Genomic DNA, 17,962 nt, shown 5'->3' with positions numbered 1-17,962 from the left:
CAATCATAGAGATAAGAGACACTTTTTAAACATAATGAATCCGAAGAGAAAAGTAAAAGGAGGCCTGTGGAGCAGGTCTGGGTGTGACTCCGGATCCCCCAACATCAGGTGCCACCACCAAAGATTCCTACGTGTAGCCCATAGAACCCCAAAAGCAACGGGACGAGTTCTGGTCACATACTCCCTCAAAATGACATCCTGGCCTTCTTCTGGAACTCCCTCCCCTCTCAGACTCTCAAGGTTTCCTCCAGCGTGTCGGTTCCCACAGAGCAGACCTTTGGTCTGAGACCTGACAGTCCAGAAGCCACGCATGCTGCCGCGTGACGGCGGTGTCGCGGCTTGGGACAAGAGGAGGCCCCACGGTGCGGGCTGGGGCGCCAGGCACCGCGGCGGGCGCTGAGGGTGGGGGTGACCCCCGCCCCGGGCCGCCGCCTCGCTCCCAGAGAGGGGACAGAACAAGAGGCAAAACAAAACAAAAAAAAAAAAAAAAAAGAAGCCTACGGCACCCGGTATTCCCAGGCGGTCTCCCATCCAAGTACTAACCAGGCCCGACCCTGCTTAGCTTCCGAGACCAGACGAGATCGGGCGCGTTCAGGGTGGTGTGGCCCTAGACGGCGGAGGGCGCCCCTGCCCCGCTCAAGAAGCCGAGCCTCTCTGCGCTTCCCCGCCGCCTCCTCCCGCCCCAGGCCCCGCGCCGGCGCTGACCCGCACCGGGCGGGCCTGTTGAGTTCACCGGCCGGGTCCGGCGGGCTCCGAGGGACGGGGGTGACAGGCGGGGCGGGGCGGGGCGGGCAGGGAGCGGCGGGCCGGGGTGGGGGGCTGTCTCTCTATACACACACACACACACACACACACACACTCACACTCACTCACTCACACTCACACAAGATGCGCCTCCACGGCTGGACTCGCCAAGGTGGAGACCTTCCAGCCCCCTTCCTCTCCTCGCCTGGCCCACCCCCAGCTCGTGGCCGCCCCCGCCGCCGCCGCCGCCGCCGCCGCCGCCGCCGCCGATTGCGCACGCGCGGGTCGCCCGCCCTTTGACCCCAGGCAGGGGCCGCCCTCCCCGACAACCCCTTTCAGCTGCGCCCCCCACCCTGTGGGTGGGCTGCCGCCTATTCCCCCGGGCCCGGGCTGGGGCACAGCGCATGGGGGAGGGGAGCGAGTGTATGGGGCGTCTCTCTCTCTCTCTTGGGATGTGTCCCATGGGTGGGGTGGCGTGGTTAGTGGGGCGCTGAAGAAATCAGTCCCCTCCATCTCCTACCTCCGGAAAACGCCCAAGCCCTTGGAGAACTGCCGGCAACGCGACCGTGGGGGCCGGGACCCTCCTCTGTGTCCTCCTGTGGCCCAGTCCAAGGGGCCTGGGCCTGGCCGGGGCTGCATTGGACCCCGACCCCCCTGGCGTGTGGACTCGGTAAAAATCGGCGATTAGATATTGGATTCCAGCTTCATTGAGGTCATTTCACTAATGAGTGCACCGGAAAGAGTTTCCTAATCCATCTGTGAGGGTGGCAACTGAAAGAGAATTTTAAAGCTGACAGAATAGGCGAGGAAAGGCATAGGAGATTTCCACACCCAGTAAGGAAGCCTTTCCCGAAATGGAAGAAAGAAACGAGCAAACAGAGACACCGGTAGCCCGCCAGGATCAGAGTCTGCCCCCGAGAGAAAGTACCCTGACCAGGTTCACCCGTGGGTGGGTGGCGAGCTAGCGGCATTCAGAAGAGCGAGGCCCGCAGTCTGTGCAGAAGACACCTGCACTCGGGTGTGTGTGGCGGCACGATTCACAAGCAGCTCCAGATGTTAAGCCAAGGAGAAGCCAGGGAGTTCCCAACGCCCCAGGTGTCCTCAGCCCACGACTGGCTGCTGGGGGAATGCGAAGCCCGGCTCCTTGTCTCAGAGCGGGACAACCAGGAGGTGTGACGTACACCCCGGGGTTCCCAGGAGGATCAGGCTGAAGCTGGGACTTGGCCTGAAAGTGTCCCCTCGCACGGCCACCCCCTTCCCCTTCCTGCTCCTCTACTCCTGGTGCCCCTCCATCCAGGGGCCAGACCTTAAAGAGTCACCCGCAAGAGAATCCTGGTCCCAAAGGAGCCTTCTGGGGGACCCGTGCTGAGAGAGGTTGTGGGCATGGCCCGCTGGGGCTCTGCCCGACCCAGGGCTGAGAGATGCAACCTCCCAGCTCTGGGTCCCTGCAGGGGAAGCGTTGGCAAGCACAGGGCCAGTCCTCCAAAGGCCCAGGTGCAGGGAGCCCAGGCCAAGCAGCCTGTGGAAGAAGCCACCCCGGGAACACGACTGCAGGCCACGGCCCTTCCCACCTCCTCCTCCTCCTCCTCCTCCTGCTCCTCCACCCCCCCCCCCGACCTCCCACCCCCACCCCCGACATGGCGCAGGGCTCAGAGACACCTCAGACACTTGCTACCCAAAGTGCAAAGGGCATCAGTTGCTCCTCCAAACCCCCCCCCCCCGCCCAGCAGACCGCGTTGTCCAGCCAGCCCCCGGGCCTCCCTGGGGTGCCCAGCACAAAAGTGCAGACAACCACCGGACCCTCAATCTCAGTTTTCGGATGTTTTTGCCACTCTAAGGACCCGCAGGCCAGCTGGGCCTTCTGGCAGGACAGAGAGCCCCGGAATCCGACGTGGAGAGCTGGGTGTACGTCCCCACGAGGAGGCGGTCCCCACCTCCGCGGCTCTCCCCTTGCGGGGGGGAAAAGCAGCCACGGGGCCTCAGAGAAGACACCAGGCTGGGCGCCCGCCCCACAGTGGGGGCACGTCCCCCGCAGGCCACTTAGCGACGGCCGCCGGCCGGCGGACGGTTGGGTGGCGCGAGACGCTGCGGCCGCCCTGCTACCGGGTTCCTGGGAGGGCGTCCTGGAACCAGCGTCCACACCAAGCCCTTGGAAGGCCCAGGCGACGGAGGAGCCCCGTCAGGCAGGGGCCGAGGACGGTGACGGCCCGGGCGGGGAGGAGCGTGTCAGGCAGGGGCAGAGGACGGTGACAGGTGACAGGCCGGGCGGGAAGGAGTCAGTCAGGCAGGGGCCGAGGAGGAGACGGGGCTGGGTAAGGGTTAGGGTTAGAGTCAGGGCACAAGTCACAATCGCAAAGACCTGGAAGCGACCCGAGTGCCCATCGACCCACGAGTGCGTAAATGAAATGTGGCGCGTGGACACCACGGAGTGCTATTCAGCTAGGAGGAGCAGCGGTGAGAGGGCACCTCTCGTGGTTCTCCTGGCCAGAGCTGGAACCCGTTCCAGTAAGCCAGGTAGCCCAAGAATGGACACACGAGCACCACGTGCTCGCGCTCACCAGCAAATGGGTACGAACCGACGGACACCCAAGTGGACACAGAGGAATCACCTTCATCGGGTGGGTGTCGGGCGGGTGGGGGGAGGGGATGGGCATACACCTCCATTAGGAATGGGGTGGGTGCGCACCGACTGGGGGATGGGCGCACTTGAGGCTCTGACCCGAGGGGGGAGGCTGGGAGAGGGCAACGTACCCGACCTTAACATTGGTACCCCCACAATACGCTGGAACAACATCAGAGGTTAATGAATAAGAACACAGGGGGGAGGGGGGCACGGGCAACACATGTCACCTTAATACTTGGACTCCCATCATCTGCTTGAAAAGAGAGAGAAAAGAAAATGCAATCATAGAGATAAGAGACACTTTTTAAACATAATGAATCCGAAGAGAAAAGTAAAAGGAGGCCTGTGGAGCAGGTCTGGGTGTGACTCCGGATCCCCCAACATCAGGTGCCACCACCAAAGATTCCTACGTGTAGCCCATAGAACCCCAAAAGCAACGGGACGAGTTCTGGTCACATACTCCCTCAAAATGACATCCTGGCCTTCTTCTGGAACTCCCTCCCCTCTCAGACTCTCAAGGTTTCCTCCAGCGTGTCGGTTCCCACAGAGCAGACCTTTGGTCTGAGACCTGACAGTCCAGAAGCCACGCATGCTGCCGCGTGACGGCGGTGTCGCGGCTTGGGACAAGAGGAGGCCCCACGGTGCGGGCTGGGGCGCCAGGCACCGCGGCGGGCGCTGAGGGTGGGGGTGACCCCCGCCCCGGGCCGCCGCCTCGCTCCCAGAGAGGGGACAGAACAAGAGGCAAAACAAAACAAAAAAAAAAAAAAAAAAGAAGCCTACGGCACCCGGTATTCCAGTACTAACCAGGCCCGACCCTGCTTAGCTTCCGAGACCAGACGAGATCGGGCGCGTTCAGGGTGGTGTGGCCCTAGACGGCGGAGGGCGCCCCTGCCCCGCTCAAGAAGCCGAGCCTCTCTGCGCTTCCCCGCCGCCTCCTCCCGCCCCAGGCCCCGCGCCGGCGCTGACCCGCACCGGGCGGGCCTGTTGAGTTCACCGGCCGGGTCCGGCGGGCTCCGAGGGACGGGGGTGACAGGCGGGGCGGGGCGGGGCGGGCAGGGAGCGGCGGGCCGGGGTGGGGGGCTGTCTCTCTATACACACACACACACACACACACACACTCACACTCACTCACTCACACTCACACAAGATGCGCCTCCACGGCTGGACTCGCCAAGGTGGAGACCTTCCAGCCCCCTTCCTCTCCTCGCCTGGCCCACCCCCAGCTCGTGGCCGCCCCCGCCGCCGCCGCCGCCGCCGCCGCCGCCGCCGCCGATTGCGCACGCGCGGGTCGCCCGCCCTTTGACCCCAGGCAGGGGCCGCCCTCCCCGACAACCCCTTTCAGCTGCGCCCCCCACCCTGTGGGTGGGCTGCCGCCTATTCCCCCGGGCCCGGGCTGGGGCACAGCGCATGGGGGAGGGGAGCGAGTGTATGGGGCGTCTCTCTCTCTCTCTCTTGGGATGTGTCCCATGGGTGGGGTGGCGTGGTTAGTGGGGCGCTGAAGAAATCAGTCCCCTCCATCTCCTACCTCTGGAAAACGCCCAAGCCCTTGGAGAACTGCCGGCAACGCGACCGTGGGGGCCGGGACCCTCCTCTGTGTCCTCCTGTGGCCCAGTCCTAGGGGCCTGGGCCTGGCCGGGGCTGCATTGGACCCCGACCCCCCTGGCGTGTGGACTCGCTAAAAATCGGCGATTAGATATTGGATTCCAGCTTCATTGAGGTCATTTCACTAATGAGTGCACCGGAAAGAGTTTCCTAATCCATCTGTGAGGGTGGCAACTGAAAGAGAATTTTAAAGCTGACAGAATAGGCGAGGAAAGGCATAGGAGATTTCCACACCCAGTAAGGAAGCCTTTCCCGAAATGGAAGAAAGAAAGGAGCAAACAGAGACACCGGTAGCCCGCCAGGATCAGAGTCTGCCCCCGAGAGAAAGTACCCTGACCAGGTTCACCCGTGGGTGGGTGGCGAGCTAGCGGCATTCAGAAGAGCGAGGCCCGCAGTCTGTGCAGAAGACACCTGCACTCGGGTGTGTGTGGCGGCACGATTCACAAGCAGCTCCAGATGTTAAGCCAAGGAGAAGCCAGGGAGTTCCCAACGCCCCAGGTGTCCTCAGCCCACGACTGGCTGCTGGGGGAATGCGAAGCCCGGCTCCTTGTCTCAGAGCGGGACAACCAGGAGGTGTGACGTACACCCCGGGGTTCCCAGGAGGATCAGGCTGAAGCTGGGACTTGGCCTGAAAGTGTCCCCTCGCACGGCCACCCCCTTCCCCTTCCTGCTCCTCTACTCCTGGTGCCCCTCCATCCAGGGGCCAGACCTTAAAGAGTCACCCGCAAGAGAATCCTGGTCCCAAAGGAGCCTTCTGGGGGACCCGTGCTGAGAGAGGTTGTGGGCATGGCCCGCTGGGGCTCTGCCCGACCCAGGGCTGAGAGATGCAACCTCCCAGCTCTGGGTCCCTGCAGGGGAAGCGTTGGCAAGCACAGGGCCAGTCCTCCAAAGGCCCAGGTGCAGGGAGCCCAGGCCAAGCAGCCTGTGGAAGAAGCCACCCCGGGAACACGACTGCAGGCCACGGCCCTTCCCACCTCCTCCTCCTCCTCCTCCTCCTGCTCCTCCACCCCCCCCCGACCTCCCACCCCCACCCCCGACATGGCGCAGGGCTCAGAGACACCTCAGACACTTGCTACCCAAAGTGCAAAGGGCATCAGTTGCTCCTCCAAACCCCCCCCCCCCCCGCCCAGCAGACCGCGTTGTCCAGCCAGCCCCCGGGCCTCCCTGGGGTGCCCAGCACAAAAGTGCAGACAACCACCGGACCCTCAATCTCAGTTTTCGGATGTTTTTGCCACTCTAAGGACCCGCAGGCCAGCTGGGCCTTCTGGCAGGACAGAGAGCCCCGGAATCCGACGTGGAGAGCTGGGTGTACGTCCCCACGAGGAGGCGGTCCCCACCTCCGCGGCTCTCCCCTTGCGGGGGGGAAAAGCAGCCACGGGGCCTCAGAGAAGACACCAGGCTGGGCGCCCGCCCCACAGTGGGGGCACGTCCCCCGCAGGCCACTTAGCGACGGCCGCCGGCCGGCGGACGGTTGGGTGGCGCGAGACGCTGCGGCCGCCCTGCTACCGGGTTCCTGGGAGGGCGTCCTGGAACCAGCGTCCACACCAAGCCCTTGGAAGGCCCAGGCGACGGAGGAGCCCCGTCAGGCAGGGGCCGAGGACGGTGACGGCCCGGGCGGGGAGGAGCGTGTCAGGCAGGGGCAGAGGACGGTGACAGGTGACAGGCCGGGCGGGAAGGAGTCAGTCAGGCAGGGGCCGAGGAGGAGACGGGGCTGGGTAAGGGTTAGGGTTAGAGTCAGGGCACAAGTCACAATCGCAAAGACCTGGAAGCGACCCGAGTGCCCATCGACCCACGAGTGCGTAAATGAAATGTGGCGCGTGGACACCACGGAGTGCTATTCAGCTAGGAGGAGCAGCGGTGAGAGGGCACCTCTCGTGGTTCTCCTGGCCAGAGCTGGAACCCGTTCCAGTAAGCCAGGTAGCCCAAGAATGGACACACGAGCACCACGTGCTCGCGCTCACCAGCAAATGGGTACGAACCGACGGACACCCAAGTGGACACAGAGGAATCACCTTCATCGGGTGGGTGTCGGGCGGGTGGGGGGAGGGGATGGGCATACACCTCCATTAGGAATGGGGTGGGTGCGCACCGACTGGGGGATGGGCGCACTTGAGGCTCTGACCCGAGGGGGGAGGCTGGGAGAGGGCAACGTACCCGACCTTAACATTGGTACCCCCACAATACGCTGGAACAACATCAGAGGTTAATGAATAAGAACACAGGGGGGAGGGGGGCACGGGCAACACATGTCACCTTAATACTTGGACTCCCATCATCTGCTTGAAAAGAGAGAGAAAAGAAAATGCAATCATAGAGATAAGAGACACTTTTTAAACATAATGAATCCGAAGAGAAAAGTAAAAGGAGGCCTGTGGAGCAGGTCTGGGTGTGACTCCGGATCCCCCAACATCAGGTGCCACCACCAAAGATTCCTACGTGTAGCCCATAGAACCCCAAAAGCAACGGGACGAGTTCTGGTCACATACTCCCTCAAAATGACATCCTGGCCTTCTTCTGGAACTCCCTCCCCTCTCAGACTCTCAAGGTTTCCTCCAGCGTGTCGGTTCCCACAGAGCAGACCTTTGGTCTGAGACCTGACAGTCCAGAAGCCACGCATGCTGCCGCGTGACGGCGGTGTCGCGGCTTGGGACAAGAGGAGGCCCCACGGTGCGGGCTGGGGCGCCAGGCACCGCGGCGGGCGCTGAGGGTGGGGGTGACCCCCGCCCCGGGCCGCCGCCTCGCTCCCAGAGAGGGGACAGAACAAGAGGCAAAACAAAACAAAAAAAAAAAAAAAAAAGAAGCCTACGGCACCCGGTATTCCCAGGCGGTCTCCCATCCAAGTACTAACCAGGCCCGACCCTGCTTAGCTTCCGAGACCAGACGAGATCGGGCGCGTTCAGGGTGGTGTGGCCCTAGACGGCGGAGGGCGCCCCTGCCCCGCTCAAGAAGCCGAGCCTCTCTGCGCTTCCCCGCCGCCTCCTCCCGCCCCAGGCCCCGCGCCGGCGCTGACCCGCACCGGGCGGGCCTGTTGAGTTCACCGGCCGGGTCCGGCGGGCTCCGAGGGACGGGGGTGACAGGCGGGGCGGGGCGGGGCGGGCAGGGAGCGGCGGGCCGGGGTGGGGGGCTGTCTCTCTATACACACACACACACACACACACACACACTCACACTCACTCACTCACACTCACACAAGATGCGCCTCCACGGCTGGACTCGCCAAGGTGGAGACCTTCCAGCCCCCTTCCTCTCCTCGCCTGGCCCACCCCCAGCTCGTGGCCGCCCCCGCCGCCGCCGCCGCCGCCGCCGCCGCCGCCGCCGCCGATTGCGCACGCGCGGGTCGCCCGCCCTTTGACCCCAGGCAGGGGCCGCCCTCCCCGACAACCCCTTTCAGCTGCGCCCCCCACCCTGTGGGTGGGCTGCCGCCTATTCCCCCGGGCCCGGGCTGGGGCACAGCGCATGGGGGAGGGGAGCGAGTGTATGGGGCGTCTCTCTCTCTCTCTCTTGGGATGTGTCCCATGGGTGGGGTGGCGTGGTTAGTGGGGCGCTGAAGAAATCAGTCCCCTCCATCTCCTACCTCTGGAAAACGCCCAAGCCCTTGGAGAACTGCCGGCAACGCGACCGTGGGGGCCGGGACCCTCCTCTGTGTCCTCCTGTGGCCCAGTCCTAGGGGCCTGGGCCTGGCCGGGGCTGCATTGGACCCCGACCCCCCTGGCGTGTGGACTCGCTAAAAATCGGCGATTAGATATTGGATTCCAGCTTCATTGAGGTCATTTCACTAATGAGTGCACCGGAAAGAGTTTCCTAATCCATCTGTGAGGGTGGCAACTGAAAGAGAATTTTAAAGCTGACAGAATAGGCGAGGAAAGGCATAGGAGATTTCCACACCCAGTAAGGAAGCCTTTCCCGAAATGGAAGAAAGAAAGGAGCAAACAGAGACACCGGTAGCCCGCCAGGATCAGAGTCTGCCCCCGAGAGAAAGTACCCTGACCAGGTTCACCCGTGGGTGGGTGGCGAGCTAGCGGCATTCAGAAGAGCGAGGCCCGCAGTCTGTGCAGAAGACACCTGCACTCGGGTGTGTGTGGCGGCACGATTCACAAGCAGCTCCAGATGTTAAGCCAAGGAGAAGCCAGGGAGTTCCCAACGCCCCAGGTGTCCTCAGCCCACGACTGGCTGCTGGGGGAATGCGAAGCCCGGCTCCTTGTCTCAGAGCGGGACAACCAGGAGGTGTGACGTACACCCCGGGGTTCCCAGGAGGATCAGGCTGAAGCTGGGACTTGGCCTGAAAGTGTCCCCTCGCACGGCCACCCCCTTCCCCTTCCTGCTCCTCTACTCCTGGTGCCCCTCCATCCAGGGGCCAGACCTTAAAGAGTCACCCGCAAGAGAATCCTGGTCCCAAAGGAGCCTTCTGGGGGACCCGTGCTGAGAGAGGTTGTGGGCATGGCCCGCTGGGGCTCTGCCCGACCCAGGGCTGAGAGATGCAACCTCCCAGCTCTGGGTCCCTGCAGGGGAAGCGTTGGCAAGCACAGGGCCAGTCCTCCAAAGGCCCAGGTGCAGGGAGCCCAGGCCAAGCAGCCTGTGGAAGAAGCCACCCCGGGAACACGACTGCAGGCCACGGCCCTTCCCACCTCCTCCTGCTCCTCCACCCCCCCCCCGACCTCCCACCCCCACCCCCGACATGGCGCAGGGCTCAGAGACACCTCAGACACTTGCTACCCAAAGTGCAAAGGGCATCAGTTGCTCCTCCAAACCCCCCCCCCCCCGCCCAGCAGACCGCGTTGTCCAGCCAGCCCCCGGGCCTCCCTGGGGTGCCCAGCACAAAAGTGCAGACAACCACCGGACCCTCAATCTCAGTTTTCGGATGTTTTTGCCACTCTAAGGACCCGCAGGCCAGCTGGGCCTTCTGGCAGGACAGAGAGCCCCGGAATCCGACGTGGAGAGCTGGGTGTACGTCCCCACGAGGAGGCGGTCCCCACCTCCGCGGCTCTCCCCTTGCGGGGGGGAAAAGCAGCCACGGGGCCTCAGAGAAGACACCAGGCTGGGCGCCCGCCCCACAGTGGGGGCACGTCCCCCGCAGGCCACTTAGCGACGGCCGCCGGCCGGCGGACGGTTGGGTGGCGCGAGACGCTGCGGCCGCCCTGCTACCGGGTTCCTGGGAGGGCGTCCTGGAACCAGCGTCCACACCAAGCCCTTGGAAGGCCCAGGCGACGGAGGAGCCCCGTCAGGCAGGGGCCGAGGACGGTGACGGCCCGGGCGGGGAGGAGCGTGTCAGGCAGGGGCAGAGGACGGTGACAGGTGACAGGCCGGGCGGGAAGGAGTCAGTCAGGCAGGGGCCGAGGAGGAGACGGGGCTGGGTAAGGGTTAGGGTTAGAGTCAGGGCACAAGTCACAATCGCAAAGACCTGGAAGCGACCCGAGTGCCCATCGACCCACGAGTGCGTAAATGAAATGTGGCGCGTGGACACCACGGAGTGCTATTCAGCTAGGAGGAGCAGCGGTGAGAGGGCACCTCTCGTGGTTCTCCTGGCCAGAGCTGGAACCCGTTCCAGTAAGCCAGGTAGCCCAAGAATGGACACACGAGCACCACGTGCTCGCGCTCACCAGCAAATGGGTACGAACCGACGGACACCCAAGTGGACACAGAGGAATCACCTTCATCGGGTGGGTGTCGGGCGGGTGGGGGGAGGGGATGGGCATACACCTCCATTAGGAATGGGGTGGGTGCGCACCGACTGGGGGATGGGCGCACTTGAGGCTCTGACCCGAGGGGGGAGGCTGGGAGAGGGCAACGTACCCGACCTTAACATTGGTACCCCCACAATACGCTGGAACAACATCAGAGGTTAATGAATAAGAACACAGGGGGGAGGGGGGCACGGGCAACACATGTCACCTTAATACTTGGACTCCCATCATCTGCTTGAAAAGAGAGAGAAAAGAAAATGCAATCATAGAGATAAGAGACACTTTTTAAACATAATGAATCCGAAGAGAAAAGTAAAAGGAGGCCTGTGGAGCAGGTCTGGGTGTGACTCCGGATCCCCCAACATCAGGTGCCACCACCAAAGATTCCTACGTGTAGCCCATAGAACCCCAAAAGCAACGGGACGAGTTCTGGTCACATACTCCCTCAAAATGACATCCTGGCCTTCTTCTGGAACTCCCTCCCCTCTCAGACTCTCAAGGTTTCCTCCAGCGTGTCGGTTCCCACAGAGCAGACCTTTGGTCTGAGACCTGACAGTCCAGAAGCCACGCATGCTGCCGCGTGACGGCGGTGTCGCGGCTTGGGACAAGAGGAGGCCCCACGGTGCGGGCTGGGGCGCCAGGCACCGCGGCGGGCGCTGAGGGTGGGGGTGACCCCCGCCCCGGGCCGCCGCCTCGCTCCCAGAGAGGGGACAGAACAAGAGGCAAAACAAAACAAAAAAAAAAAAAAAAAAGAAGCCTACGGCACCCGGTATTCCCAGGCGGTCTCCCATCCAAGTACTAACCAGGCCCGACCCTGCTTAGCTTCCGAGACCAGACGAGATCGGGCGCGTTCAGGGTGGTGTGGCCCTAGACGGCGGAGGGCGCCCCTGCCCCGCTCAAGAAGCCGAGCCTCTCTGCGCTTCCCCGCCGCCTCCTCCCGCCCCAGGCCCCGCGCCGGCGCTGACCCGCACCGGGCGGGCCTGTTGAGTTCACCGGCCGGGTCCGGCGGGCTCCGAGGGACGGGGGTGACAGGCGGGGCGGGGCGGGGCGGGCAGGGAGCGGCGGGCCGGGGTGGGGGGCTGTCTCTCTATACACACACACACACACACACACACACTCACACTCACTCACTCACACTCACACAAGATGCGCCTCCACGGCTGGACTCGCCAAGGTGGAGACCTTCCAGCCCCCTTCCTCTCCTCGCCTGGCCCACCCCCAGCTCGTGGCCGCCCCCGCCGCCGCCGCCGCCGCCGCCGCCGCCGCCGCCGATTGCGCACGCGCGGGTCGCCCGCCCTTTGACCCCAGGCAGGGGCCGCCCTCCCCGACAACCCCTTTCAGCTGCGCCCCCCACCCTGTGGGTGGGCTGCCGCCTATTCCCCCGGGCCCGGGCTGGGGCACAGCGCATGGGGGAGGGGAGCGAGTGTATGGGGCGTCTCTCTCTCTCTCTCTTGGGATGTGTCCCATGGGTGGGGTGGCGTGGTTAGTGGGGCGCTGAAGAAATCAGTCCCCTCCATCTCCTACCTCTGGAAAACGCCCAAGCCCTTGGAGAACTGCCGGCAACGCGACCGTGGGGGCCGGGACCCTCCTCTGTGTCCTCCTGTGGCCCAGTCCTAGGGGCCTGGGCCTGGCCGGGGCTGCATTGGACCCCGACCCCCCTGGCGTGTGGACTCGCTAAAAATCGGCGATTAGATATTGGATTCCAGCTTCATTGAGGTCATTTCACTAATGAGTGCACCGGAAAGAGTTTCCTAATCCATCTGTGAGGGTGGCAACTGAAAGAGAATTTTAAAGCTGACAGAATAGGCGAGGAAAGGCATAGGAGATTTCCACACCCAGTAAGGAAGCCTTTCCCGAAATGGAAGAAAGAAAGGAGCAAACAGAGACACCGGTAGCCCGCCAGGATCAGAGTCTGCCCCCGAGAGAAAGTACCCTGACCAGGTTCACCCGTGGGTGGGTGGCGAGCTAGCGGCATTCAGAAGAGCGAGGCCCGCAGTCTGTGCAGAAGACACCTGCACTCGGGTGTGTGTGGCGGCACGATTCACAAGCAGCTCCAGATGTTAAGCCAAGGAGAAGCCAGGGAGTTCCCAACGCCCCAGGTGTCCTCAGCCCACGACTGGCTGCTGGGGGAATGCGAAGCCCGGCTCCTTGTCTCAGAGCGGGACAACCAGGAGGTGTGACGTACACCCCGGGGTTCCCAGGAGGATCAGGCTGAAGCTGGGACTTGGCCTGAAAGTGTCCCCTCGCACGGCCACCCCCTTCCCCTTCCTGCTCCTCTACTCCTGGTGCCCCTCCATCCAGGGGCCAGACCTTAAAGAGTCACCCGCAAGAGAATCCTGGTCCCAAAGGAGCCTTCTGGGGGACCCGTGCTGAGAGAGGTTGTGGGCATGGCCCGCTGGGGCTCTGCCCGACCCAGGGCTGAGAGATGCAACCTCCCAGCTCTGGGTCCCTGCAGGGGAAGCGTTGGCAAGCACAGGGCCAGTCCTCCAAAGGCCCAGGTGCAGGGAGCCCAGGCCAAGCAGCCTGTGGAAGAAGCCACCCCGGGAACACGACTGCAGGCCACGGCCCTTCCCACCTCCTCCTCCTCCTCCTCCTCCTGCTCCTCCACCCCCCCCCGACCTCCCACCCCCACCCCCGACATGGCGCAGGGCTCAGAGACACCTCAGACACTTGCTACCCAAAGTGCAAAGGGCATCAGTTGCTCCTCCAAACCCCCCCCCCCCCGCCCAGCAGACCGCGTTGTCCAGCCAGCCCCCGGGCCTCCCTGGGGTGCCCAGCACAAAAGTGCAGACAACCACCGGACCCTCAATCTCAGTTTTCGGATGTTTTTGCCACTCTAAGGACCCGCAGGCCAGCTGGGCCTTCTGGCAGGACAGAGAGCCCCGGAATCCGACGTGGAGAGCTGGGTGTACGTCCCCACGAGGAGGCGGTCCCCACCTCCGCGGCTCTCCCCTTGCGGGGGGGAAAAGCAGCCACGGGGCCTCAGAGAAGACACCAGGCTGGGCGCCCGCCCCACAGTGGGGGCACGTCCCCCGCAGGCCACTTAGCGACGGCCGCCGGCCGGCGGACGGTTGGGTGGCGCGAGACGCTGCGGCCGCCCTGCTACCGGGTTCCTGGGAGGGCGTCCTGGAACCAGCGTCCACACCAAGCCCTTGGAAGGCCCAGGCGACGGAGGAGCCCCGTCAGGCAGGGGCCGAGGACGGTGACGGCCCGGGCGGGGAGGAGCGTGTCAGGCAGGGGCAGAGGACGGTGACAGGTGACAGGCCGGGCGGGAAGGAGTCAGTCAGGCAGGGGCCGAGGAGGAGACGGGGCTGGGTAAGGGTTAGGGTTAGAGTCAGGGCACAAGTCACAATCGCAAAGACCTGGAAGCGACCCGAGTGCCCATCGACCCACGAGTGCGTAAATGAAATGTGGCGCGTGGACACCACGGAGTGCTATTCAGCTAGGAGGAGCAGCGGTGAGAGGGCACCTCTCGTGGTTCTCCTGGCCAGAGCTGGAACCCGTTCCAGTAAGCCAGGTAGCCCAAGAATGGACACACGAGCACCACGTGCTCGCGCTCACCAGCAAATGGGTACGAACCGACGGACACCCAAGTGGACACAGAGGAATCACCTTCATCGGGTGGGTGTCGGGCGGGTGGGGGGAGGGGATGGGCATACACCTCCATTAGGAATGGGGTGGGTGCGCACCGACTGGGGGATGGGCGCACTTGAGGCTCTGACCCGAGGGGGGAGGCTGGGAGAGGGCAACGTACCCGACCTTAACATTGGTACCCCCACAATACGCTGGAACAACATCAGAGGTTAATGAATAAGAACACAGGGGGGAGGGGGGCACGGGCAACACATGTCACCTTAATACTTGGACTCCCATCATCTGCTTGAAAAGAGAGAGAAAAGAAAATGCAATCATAGAGATAAGAGACACTTTTTAAACATAATGAATCCGAAGAGAAAAGTAAAAGGAGGCCTGTGGAGCAGGTCTGGGTGTGACTCCGGATCCCCCAACATCAGGTGCCACCACCAAAGATTCCTACGTGTAGCCCATAGAACCCCAAAAGCAACGGGACGAGTTCTGGTCACATACTCCCTCAAAATGACATCCTGGCCTTCTTCTGGAACTCCCTCCCCTCTCAGACTCTCAAGGTTTCCTCCAGCGTGTCGGTTCCCACAGAGCAGACCTTTGGTCTGAGACCTGACAGTCCAGAAGCCACGCATGCTGCCGCGTGACGGCGGTGTCGCGGCTTGGGACAAGAGGAGGCCCCACGGTGCGGGCTGGGGCGCCAGGCACCGCGGCGGGCGCTGAGGGTGGGGGTGACCCCCGCCCCGGGCCGCCGCCTCGCTCCCAGAGAGGGGACAGAACAAGAGGCAAAACAAAACAAAAAAAAAAAAAAAAAAGAAGCCTACGGCACCCGGTATTCCCAGGCGGTCTCCCATCCAAGTACTAACCAGGCCCGACCCTGCTTAGCTTCCGAGACCAGACGAGATCGGGCGCGTTCAGGGTGGTGTGGCCCTAGACGGCGGAGGGCGCCCCTGCCCCGCTCAAGAAGCCGAGCCTCTCTGCGCTTCCCCGCCGCCTCCTCCCGCCCCAGGCCCCGCGCCGGCGCTGACCCGCACCGGGCGGGCCTGTTGAGTTCACCGGCCGGGTCCGGCGGGCTCCGAGGGACGGGGGTGACAGGCGGGGCGGGGCGGGGCGGGCAGGGAGCGGCGGGCCGGGGTGGGGGGCTGTCTCTCTATACACACACACACACACACACACACACACTCACACTCACTCACTCACACTCACACAAGATGCGCCTCCACGGCTGGACTCGCCAAGGTGGAGACCTTCCAGCCCCCTTCCTCTCCTCGCCTGGCCCACCCCCAGCTCGTGGCCGCCCCCGCCGCCGCCGCCGCCGCCGCCGCCGCCGCCGCCGATTGCGCACGCGCGGGTCGCCCGCCCTTTGACCCCAGGCAGGGGCCGCCCTCCCCGACAACCCCTTTCAGCTGCGCCCCCCACCCTGTGGGTGGGCTGCCGCCTATTCCCCCGGGCCCGGGCTGGGGCACAGCGCATGGGGGAGGGGAGCGAGTGTATGGGGCGTCTCTCTCTCTCTCTCTTGGGATGTGTCCCATGGGTGGGGTGGCGTGGTTAGTGGGGCGCTGAAGAAATCAGTCCCCTCCATCTCCTACCTCTGGAAAACGCCCAAGCCCTTGGAGAACTGCCGGCAACGCGACCGTGGGGGCCGGGACCCTCCTCTGTGTCCTCCTGTGGCCCAGTCCTAGGGGCCTGGGCCTGGCCGGGGCTGCATTGGACCCCGACCCCCCTGGCGTGTGGACTCGCTAAAAATCGGCGATTAGATATTGGATTCCAGCTTCATTGAGGTCATTTCACTAATGAGTGCACCGGAAAGAGTTTCCTAATCCATCTGTGAGGGTGGCAACTGAAAGAGAATTTTAAAGCTGACAGAATAGGCGAGGAAAGGCATAGGAGATTTCCACACCCAGTAAGGAAGCCTTTCCCGAAATGGAAGAAAGAAACGAGCAAACAGAGACACCGGTAGCCCGCCAGGATCAGAGTCTGCCCCCGAGAGAAAGTACCCTGACCAGGTTCACCCGTGGGTGGGTGGCGAGCTAGCGGCATTCAGAAGAGCGAGGCCCGCAGTCTGTGCAGAAGACACCTGCACTCGGGTGTGTGTGGCGGCACGATTCACAAGCAGCTCCAGATGTTAAGCCAAGGAGAAGCCAGGGAGTTCCCAACGCCCCAGGTGTCCTCAGCCCACGACTGGCTGCTGGGGGAATGCGAAGCCCGGCTCCTTGTCTCAGAGCGGGACAACCAGGAGGTGTGACGTACACCCCGGGGTTCCCAGGAGGATCAGGCTGAAGCTGGGACTTGGCCTGAAAGTGTCCCCTCGCACGGCCACCCCCTTCCCCTTCCTGCTCCTCTACTCCTGGTGCCCCTCCATCCAGGGGCCAGACCTTAAAGAGTCACCCGCAAGAGAATCCTGGTCCCAAAGGAGCCTTCTGGGGGACCCGTGCTGAGAGAGGTTGTGGGCATGGCCCGCTGGGGCTCTGCCCGACCCAGGGCTGAGAGATGCAACCTCCCAGCTCTGGGTCCCTGCAGGGGAAGCGTTGGCAAGCACAGGGCCAGTCCTCCAAAGGCCCAGGTGCAGGGAGCCCAGGCCAAGCAGCCTGTGGAAGAAGCCACCCCGGGAACACGACTGCAGGCCACGGCCCTTCCCACCTCCTCCTCCTCCTCCTCCTCCTGCTCCTCCACCCCCCCCCCGACCTCCCACCCCCACCCCCGACATGGCGCAGGGCTCAGAGACACCTCAGACACTTGCTACCCAAAGTGCAAAGGGCATCAGTTGCTCCTCCAAACCCCCCCCCCCGCCCAGCAGACCGCGTTGTCCAGCCAGCCCCCGGGCCTCCCTGGGGTGCCCAGCACAAAAGTGCAGACAACCACCGGACCCTCAATCTCAGTTTTCGGATGTTTTTGCCACTCTAAGGACCCGCAGGCCAGCTGGGCCTTCTGGCAGGACAGAGAGCCCCGGAATCCGACGTGGAGAACTGGGTGTACGTCCCCACGAGGAGGCGGTCCCCACCTCCGCGGCTCTCCCCTTGCGGGGGGGAAAAGCAGCCACGGGGCCTCAGAGAAGACACCAGGCTGGGCGCCCGCCCCACAGTGGGGGCACGTCCCCCGCAGGCCACTTAGCGACGGCCGCCGGCCGGCGGACGGTTGGGTGGCGCGAGACGCTGCGGCCGCCCTGCTACCGGGTTCCTGGGAGGGCGTCCTGGAACCAGCGTCCACACCAAGCCCTTGGAAGGCCCAGGCGACGGAGGAGCCCCGTCAGGCAGGGGCCGAGGACGGTGACGGCCCGGGCGGGGAGGAGCGTGTCAGGCAGGGGCAGAGGACGGTGACAGGTGACAGGCCGGGCGGGAAGGAGTCAGTCAGGCAGGGGCCGAGGAGGAGACGGGGCTGGGTAAGGGTTAGGGTTAGAGTCAGGGCACAAGTCACAATCGCAAAGACCTGGAAGCGACCCGAGTGCCCATCGACCCACGAGTGCGTAAATGAAATGTGGCGCGTGGACACCACGGAGTGCTATTCAGCTAGGAGGAGCAGCGGTGAGAGGGCACCTCTCGTGGTTCTCCTGGCCAGAGCTGGAACCCGTTCCAGTAAGCCAGGTAGCCCAAGAATGGACACACGAGCACCACGTGCTCGCGCTCACCAGCAAATGGGTACGAACCGACGGACACCCAAGTGGACACAGAGGAATCACCTTCATCGGGTGGGTGTCGGGCGGGTGGGGGGAGGGGATGGGCATACACCTCCA

At 64.0% G+C, this 17,962-nt stretch overlaps 4 non-coding genes and 1 pseudogene across 4 annotated transcripts; all 5 read right to left on the bottom strand.

Annotated features, from left to right (window-relative positions):
* Positions 1-494: 494 nt before the first annotated feature.
* LOC142872634 (5S ribosomal RNA) lies at positions 495-613 on the bottom strand. Its single transcript, XR_012920847.1, has one exon. It is a non-coding gene; the product is annotated as a 5S ribosomal RNA (ribosomal RNA).
* A 3,527-nt stretch (positions 614-4,140) lies between these two features.
* LOC142872730 (uncharacterized) lies at positions 4,141-4,241 on the bottom strand (annotated as a pseudogene).
* Positions 4,242-7,768: 3,527 nt separating this feature from the next.
* Positions 7,769-7,887, bottom strand: LOC142872623 (5S ribosomal RNA). Its single transcript, XR_012920846.1, has one exon. It is a non-coding gene; the product is annotated as a 5S ribosomal RNA (ribosomal RNA).
* A 3,517-nt stretch (positions 7,888-11,404) lies between these two features.
* LOC142872612 (5S ribosomal RNA) lies at positions 11,405-11,523 on the bottom strand. The gene has a single exon (XR_012920845.1). It is a non-coding gene; the product is annotated as a 5S ribosomal RNA (ribosomal RNA).
* A 3,526-nt stretch (positions 11,524-15,049) lies between these two features.
* On the bottom strand, positions 15,050-15,168 carry LOC142872601 (5S ribosomal RNA). Its single transcript, XR_012920844.1, has one exon. It is a non-coding gene; the product is annotated as a 5S ribosomal RNA (ribosomal RNA).
* Between the last annotated feature and the right edge of the window lie 2,794 nt (positions 15,169-17,962).

The sequence above is a fragment of the Microcebus murinus genome, chromosome 8, assembly GCF_040939455.1.
Source record: "Microcebus murinus isolate Inina chromosome 8, M.murinus_Inina_mat1.0, whole genome shotgun sequence".
Lineage (NCBI taxonomy): Eukaryota > Metazoa > Chordata > Mammalia > Primates > Cheirogaleidae > Microcebus > Microcebus murinus.
Note: the sequence above shows the minus strand (reverse complement) of the source record. Positions and strands in the feature narration are given on the sequence as shown.